Raw genomic sequence first — 8,570 nt, 5'->3', positions numbered from 1 at the left:
GTAGAACCTCAGGGAGATTGTTGAATGTATGTGTTATATACAGATCAGGTTGTGTGTCGGAGCTGCCGGCTGCTGAACTCTTTCCGTCCACTCAGGTCCAGTTCTGGATCAGAACACATCACATCTAACAAACTCCACTTCTGACGGACCATAATCCCGTCCTGAGCCTCGTATCAACCAGCCAGAGCGATGTGTGTGTGTTGGTGTGTCTGTGTGTGTCGGTGTGTGTCTGTGTGTGTGTGTGTGTGTGTGTGTGTGTGTGTGTCAGCTGACTCCTCAGCCACATGTGACAGATGTTGTTGTGGATGCAGTCAGACAAAGTGTTGTGCAGCTCAATGACCTGAGCGACTGAGGAGCCTCTGAGGTGTGCAATAAAAAGGACTTGTTAGCATAATTTATAAAGTAAAACACTGGAGACGGTTGAAAATAGGAAACTCTTTGGTATCAGTATTTTTAGATCTTGTCTCCGTGTGTGTGAACATCTGAGACGGAGCGTTCATGCTTCTCCGTTTGGAGCCGGTTGTGATTTACGCAGAGCACACAAACGTTGCATTCGGTGAAAATATTGTGGCTCATTCAGTTTTTACACTTGGTCTGATCATGTGTGATGGAGAAGGTTGTCTTATAATCTATAAAAACATACGTGCACATTAATAATTTTTCTCTGCAAAGACAACAAACTCAGATTTTTTCATAACAAACAGCCTTGAAAATGTTTCTACTCTGAGTCTGAGCTTCGTCCGCTGCGCTTGTTATTATGAACATAGGTGTCGAGTTCATTTCCTGATTTATACTTGGAACAAATCACGCTGATAATAGACGAAACAATGCCTCAGGAGTTTGGTCTTACTCTGAAATATGTGGAAATTTTCTCTTAAATAAATATTTTTTCTTCAGAAATTGTCAAATGAAGTAAGACGTGACTCCGACTCTCGTGACTGACGTGTGGATTTTACCTTTGGAGCCTGAAGTTGTAGTTTTCCAGCGTTGTTTAAGGTCATTCTCCGACAGATTTGATCAATGTTTTGCTCACTTATGGCAGAACTCTGCTGTATTCTGGGTTCCAGGTGTTTTCACGTCAGCCCAGAAACTCAGATTTGTCCTGAACGTTTCGATCGTGAGCGGACGTCTCTCTGAAACGAGCTGATGAAGTCCAGCAAGTTATAAATAAATTAAAATGGTGTGTAAAGGCGCCACGTCCACATTTAACGAGCTCCATCCCCGAGGACAGGAGAGTAAATCCTGTCTGTGTGCTGCTGACTCAGCAGGAGTAATATTAGATGAGAAAAGCTGAATAAATATTTAAAAAGAACAAAGAATAACTGAGAGCGTTCCTGCTTTACATTCCTTTAGGTTGTGAATTGTGTTTTCCTTTACATAAATGAAGACATTTCCATAAATCCATGCAGACAAAGGCTCAGATGGGAAGAAAAAAATCATTAAATTGAGTTAAACGCTCAAAACCGACACCCATCGCTTCGCATTGTGTTTTGTTTCTGATCTTTGAATGGATTTGAGTTGTATTTTCCTCCAAACACGCTCATGATGCATGTTTGTAGTGCGTATTTTTGCAGTTTAGACTTTCGTGCAGCTTAAATTGTGATGATTTTGGAGGATTTTAGTGGAAACCGCTGCTGTCGTCTCTACGCGTCATTTGTTGAAATCATGGTGACATTAAGTTTATCGCCTCTTTTCATGGTTAAGATGAGAGGAGCTGTTCAAACGACGCCTTAACGCCGTCTTCCAGCTCCATCTAATATTCAGCACCAGCCTAAAGATCAAAGACAGCCAAAGATATATATATCCCCACCTGCTGCGCCACAGAAGCTCTTTTATTTCTTATTACAGCCCAGCGGCTTCAGGACAAAGACGGATGTGAGTCCAGACAGCCGGTGACGTTTTTCAGGAAGTCAGCTTCACGTCGGTCCGGTTTGTGTTGTTAACAAACGGAGACGAGCAGCGGTTCAGCTGCAGTGAGATAAACGGTGGAGAGACGGATTCTTCTGATCTAGAGGAGGACGCAAGGAGGCAGGAAACAGGAGGCAAGAGAGGAATGAAAGGAGGAGGAATTGCTTTTTGTAGCATATAAAGGAACACAGTCCTGATTAAGCCCTTCAGCTCCATGTACCAGCGTTTTAGATCTGTGGCGACGTTCTGCAGCGCTACAGCCAGAAATCTTTGGATTTCCAGACCTGAAGAGAGAAGCGAGCGTAGAAACAGAGATGAGGAAGGATGGAGGAAAAACCTGGTTCTACTGCTCTGGATAAAAACGAGCCTCAATGTGCAGAGGAAGGGTTATTAAATGTTATTAAAGAATATTATAAAAGAAAGACGTCAGGAGCTCAGATGGACAGTGTTTGGTTTGACTGTGGAAACAAACGCTGCAGGTTTAATCTCAGTTCATTCTCTAATTGATCAGATGTTTTTCCTGCGCTGCAACACAAACCACGTAACGTCAACCTCAGGCTGTACGATACTTTTAAAACTGACATGATATTTAGTTTTTCTGCGATGTTTACTGATGTTGCCGTGTGGGGGAAAAAAAGTAAAAGAAGTTTCACCAAATGTGTGACTGAGTGCATCAAAAATAAAAACAAACATGAAAGAAATCTGCAAACAAAAACATAATTTTGATCCTTTCTCGAGGACATCTGGCAGGTTTTTACTTTCAAATCGGACTTCTCATCATTCACAGCTTTGTGCTGCTGATGTCGCCTCGTGTGGTTCCACCTACTTTGTCTTTTCTGTTGTTGAAATGCTTCCATGCATCCAGATCGTTTGTCTTTCTTGCGGCGCTTCGCTCATCTTTTGCTGCACGTCAACAAACTCTCTGTCTTTTCAGTAAAGTTTTAAAAACATCCAAGGAAAAACCTTCAATGGGGTAAAATGTTAAAGTTGTCTCATCTCACATCGTCCTCTCTGCGATGTGACCGTGTTTATGTCCTGGACTGTGAATGAACAGCACCTCAGGCACATTCAGCACTTTATGTATTTTAATTATTGTTTTAGGATAAACTATGACAAAATTTATTTATCCCAGAGGAAGTTTGGGAACTTCTGCTAGATATTGCTCAGAAACCTAAAAGAAAACTAAATGGCATAACATGAGGAAATGCAGCAGCTATTAGAAGAGCAACAACATTTATAATAAGAATATAAAAGTCTGATATAGTGCTGAAAATATCAACGAGTCGTCTGAAGTAAGACTAGAGAAGTAATATCACACGTTATAATGAAACACTGCACATGAGAAGTGGTTCAGGTCGGGCTGAAACAGATGCTGCACGTTGTAAAATGCAAAGAATCCGTTCTGATAATTATCCTGCTGTCATTCATGCACCTCTTTGTCAACACGCTGAACAACATCTCTGTTTGAGAAACTGAAGGATTCATGTTTTCAGAGTCCTCGGTTCGATCTGAAAACGTCTCAGAACTTAGGTTTAGGGTGCTTAGACTTAGGGTGCAGGACTCCATGTGAGATTTAATAAACTCTGACTGCTAAACAGAAAACAGGAAGCACAGAACAGCTCCGTGGTTCTGAAGGCGGCGCTTTGGTTGTTGTTTGAAGGAAAGTGTGAGGATTCCATGTTTGTCATTAGAAGATTGAATGAGGAGAAACTGTGCTTCTGTTAGAGGCTCAGTGCCAGGTTTTATAACCACCACGGGACGGTGTTGTCGTAAACTGATCCGATTAAAGCGAATCAAGCTGCACCGCGTCAGGCAGCTGGTTTTAATGTTGTGGCTCATCAGTGTATAATACAATCTGTGCATTTGAGGTGTGACGACGGAAGAAGTGAAATTCCTGCAGACATTGAGCTGCTCCGGTTGAAGTTACATATTGTGGAGCTAAAAACAAGACAGACAGTGAAGGTAAAACAGTTTTTGACAGAGCTGAGGTGGAGTTGACTCACGTAGAGGATTCAACACCGAGCAGCTGCTGAGGCGAGTCCAGCAGAGAACCGAGGTCTCTGATTAATTTGACCCGCCAGCTTCACTTCAGTCGACAGTTTGTGGCGAGAGTCGGTCCAGAGGTGGAAGAAACCATCGATATTTAGATGGTTCCTCCATTCTTATGTAAATCGCTGACGTGTTCAGAACAGAGGAGCTGAAGTCTCTGCTGATGAACCTCCATCACTCATGTCCACAGCCTGAATGAGAGCCTTCGATTAGTGATCAACAGGCCGAGCAGCAGATCAATCACAGCCACAGCATGTGAGATTACTTACAAACCACATTTCTGACACAGTTTGTCAGCACGCGGTCGTCGTTCCTCTCTGTTGTTAGCAGCAGAGTTATTATTGGTCCCTGAATGTGACTCAAGGTTACGCTCGTCTTCATAGTTTATTAATGAAAGACGCAGTCAGTAGGTGTAGATGGAAGGAGATTCGTTCCCTTCAGGATTTAAAACGTGCATTTGTGTCCCCAATAAAAAAAGACGAGCTCTTATTTTGAAAAACTGTTTAAATGCTGCTCATCAACACAATATGGACAGGAGCAGTCTTTGTTCTAAAGCACTGGGATGAACTCAGACTAAGACATGTTTCCACCTTCATGTGTTCAGTAATATGTTGAATTGTCACCAGGATGTTTTGCTGTTTTCTACCATAAATTGATGCAGACGAGGCAGAAATTTGTGCACAAAAAATCCCCAGAATACAGAAAGTTAACACTAAAGATTTCCTGAAGGTGGACCTTCAGCTGAATGTATCCAAACATTCAAATCAAACCTCCACTGACGGTGGTCACGCTGTCCTCAGGCTTTACAAACCAAGATGGTGACGCCCAACAACCAAACTTAAATCTTCAAAACGAGTCCACAAATCAATGAGTGACGTCGCTGGAGATCCATTCTATGTTTGTACAATGTAGTTACACAAAACACGAAGGCCTAAATACACGAATAAAGGCTAAAGTGATGCAGAAAAAGGCTCAGATCAGCGTCAGTATCGTCTCCAAAATTCAAACCTGCATCCATGAAAAGATTAAAACAGTCGCTGCAGGACTTTTGGTGGTTCTTGGATTTGTTGGTGCTTTGAATCAGTGGAACCCAAACACAGCATGAATTCTCCAGATATCTGGTGCTCGTCTGACTGCTGTGCTCAGGACTCATCAGCGACTCAGTCCTGTAGCGTGGTTGATATGAGGAGCAGCGTTTCTCCTCGTAGCCTGAATGCAGCTGCAGCAGGTCGGCTTCCTGCTTCCTGATGCACCAACCAGGACTCGACCTTAAAGCTGAAACTGTGTTTGTAGAGACTAGAGCTGACTGACTGCAGTCTGGTGTCTAAAATGCTTATAAAGCAAATATGTTTTACATGTCTGCAGCCGGTGAGCTGTTAGAAGAAGAGCTGTGAACCTCCAGCTCGTTCACGGTGCAGCTTTAAACCAGATCCGTGAATCCAGATGATTTGCTTTCAGCTGGAGTTTGTTTGGCTGCTCCAGAGAGCGTTGGCTCCAGTTAAACTTTGTGATCTTTGTACCTTCAGAATGCAAAGATCACAAATTCTGCTTCATGAGGACCAACCTGTCAGCGCTCTGAGTCCAGTTCAGCAGGAGGCTGATTTAGTCCTCTGGAGGTTTAATGGGATGATTAACGTTACCTGTCTGGTCACTGTGTCGTTATTCAGAGCTGTAATAAGAGTAATTACAGCCACAGTCACCTGCTGCTGGGCTCTGAACTCACTGCTCATTTAAATCTGGAGCGACGTCGGTAGTCGTCTCAGTGTGACGAACTCTTTGTTCTGCTGCTCTGCACATCAGCTCTGTTTGAAATGAGACTTTTAACGCAGGAAGTTTCGGTGTTTTTGCTAATTTTGTGAATGTAAACAACAACATTTAGGCCTATTTAGGAGCCAAACAACACGATTAAATCAGACTCGTTAGGGTTCAGTAAAAGCTCATCGGCTGTGTTGTTGTTGTTATGTCAGTGGGTTTCTGTTTAGAACGTCTTTATCCTCTGATATCACCGTAGTTAAATGACTCCCGCTGTAGTGTTAATCCAACCTGAGAGAGGCTTTGGTCGTGATCGCTGTGTCCAAAATCACTCCTTGCTTTTAAAAAAAAATGTTTCATTCTGTTTCCTGCACGAACCACCACATTTGTTTGAGTTTAGAGTCTTTATCTTTGTCACTGTGCTGATGGTGATGATTAGAAAAAAAGTCTCCTAAATCTCAGTTTATATCTGATTCTGGATGTTAATTTTAATTCATTTCTCTCTTGGTTAAATAGAAATTTAAATCTAGACGAGTAAAGAAAGCAGGAAACCATCAAAAACATCAGAACTGAGCATAATTTAATCACTGATGTTGAAAATGTATTATATTTAGTGATTTGAAACTATTAGTCTTCAAGAACCAAACCGTCTTGTAGATGCAGCTGAAATATTTTTATCTTTAATTTAACAAATCTGTAAAATAATATACAGAATAATGTACATAATTAACTTAAACAACAGGGAAAATCATATTTTCTGTGTGATTCTGTAACATAAAGGATGTATTTTAAACCGAAACAAGTAGTTTTGGAGCCTAAACTTAAACACAACATAAAAAACACAAGTAAACTAACTTTTGTGCTTTTGTTTTTCTTTTTAAGAGCAAATTTGGCACTTTGGCTCAATTAATCGAGATAATAATAAGCCTGAGGTGTGTTTGTGGGGCTGATTAGTGACAATAACTCACATTAAATCAGCTGATAGCGTCTAAAACAAGAACCCCAGCTGCTGATTGTCCTCCACACAACCAATAAAATGTTAATAAACAGTTTATTTAACGAGTATTTCTGCTCTTTATTCAGGTTTAAGGAACCGACCTGTATTCCTACCAATTAAATAACTGCAAGGCTGCAAGAAAAATAATCTAATTTAATGACTTTAGGTTGCTGATGTTATTTCGATGGGTTGTGTTGACATAATAATGTTTAATATTGTGTGTAATTTGAACTCAGCTTTCTCCGTTAGTTGAGGGAACTTAATGAAGTTGTCGTGGGTTCTACGTTTTTCTTCACCTTGAGGTCAGAATTTCGAGTTCTAATTAAACTTGTGTTTGTCATGATGTGAATGAAGCACATCGCACTCGAAAACTCTCTTAAATAATGAGGCAATACGAGCTGGAGAAAGTAGATTTTTACCAGTAATCCACTTAAAACCTGTTGTTATGCATCTAAACATTAAGAAATGGAAACGACTTCTGGTTCAGTACAGCTTGTTTATTGAACACAGCTTCGATAAAAGTCGTCTCAGCCGTGACAGACTGATGGAAGCTGCTTTCTTAAATGATCTGTTGAGCCGAAGCGTCATTTTTTAGAGTGTGCTGCAGACTATTGAGGGTGGTCACGCACATCCCTGCAGCCCACTGAATGATCTCATGTCTGTTATGTAAGGACTCGCTGAGTGAATGAACAGCACAGACTCTAATCTGATGCTGTTTTCCACAACGTGGATTTAATCTGGAAGACGGATGCGGCTGCAGCCTCCTGCTTCTGTCGGCCGTAGAGAGAAAATGATTTAGTTGTGCGTGTTTGGGTGATTTCTCTGTGGCAGGTCTCGATGTTGTGCAGCTGCAGCAGAGTTGATGCTCAGGAAGCGTTCAAAGCAGGATGAGAGCATGTCAGTGCCTCCAGTGAGTTCACAGCAGCCTTGAAATCCAGAAATAGTCTCTGGATTAATTAACTTTAAATAAAGCAAGGTGCCAACTTGGGGGGAAGCTAAAAACAGAAACCAGGTGAGTTTTGTTTGCACTCGGCTATAACTCCCGACCGAGCAGCTCATCCTCAGCAGCCTCAGGACGGAAACGCCTCCAGAGCAGAACACAACAAAAACCCCGACAACGCTGAGCAGTCACGCAGGCCCAGCTTCTTCCTCTTTCTCCTCGACGTTTTCCTTTCACGCCCTATTTAGCCACACTTTGTCCTCCGATTCCTTCTACGCCGTCGTCATTCAGCCGATGCTCTTATGGAGAGTGACTCATTGTGCAGCAGCAGTCAGCCTCCGCTCACACATCATGTGGATTAGAACATGTTTAATGTCACTGTGGATGAGAGGTGGAGTATTGAGGCCTTTTGTCAATAACATGCTGATGTCTTCACTAGAAAAGGACATTATTCATTCAGATAATGTCAGAAGAAAAGGATTTCATAGCAGATGTGCAGTGGTCCACTCACTGTCACATTTTAACTGGCTGAGGGTAACTTTTACTGCAACACAAAGTCGTGCAGCTCGATGGAAACACACCAACTAGAAACAGGAAACACTCACAGAAATGCCAGCATGACACCGTTACAATGACAGCAAGAGTTTAAATAGGAGTGATGAAAGTTGAATTTCTGTATTTGTTTTGCATAAATGGAAAACAAAAAACTACAATATTTTACTATTTACATTTTTACAACCTCTAAAAAACTCATCAGCTGGATGCATCTTCAACAACTTCCTCCTCTGTTCACCGTCCTGCTGCGTTTATGTTATTGATCAAATAAGTGTTGTTTCCATCCATCCTTCCATTCATCCATCCATCCATCCATCCATCCTTCTTTCCTTCCTTCCTTCCTTCCTTCCTTCCATCCATCCATCATCC

This window comes from Stegastes partitus, unplaced genomic scaffold, assembly GCF_000690725.1.
Source record: "Stegastes partitus isolate 25-593 unplaced genomic scaffold, Stegastes_partitus-1.0.2 Scaffold296, whole genome shotgun sequence".
NCBI classification, from domain to species: domain Eukaryota; kingdom Metazoa; phylum Chordata; class Actinopteri; family Pomacentridae; genus Stegastes; species Stegastes partitus.
This window is presented reverse-complemented; position numbering follows the sequence as displayed.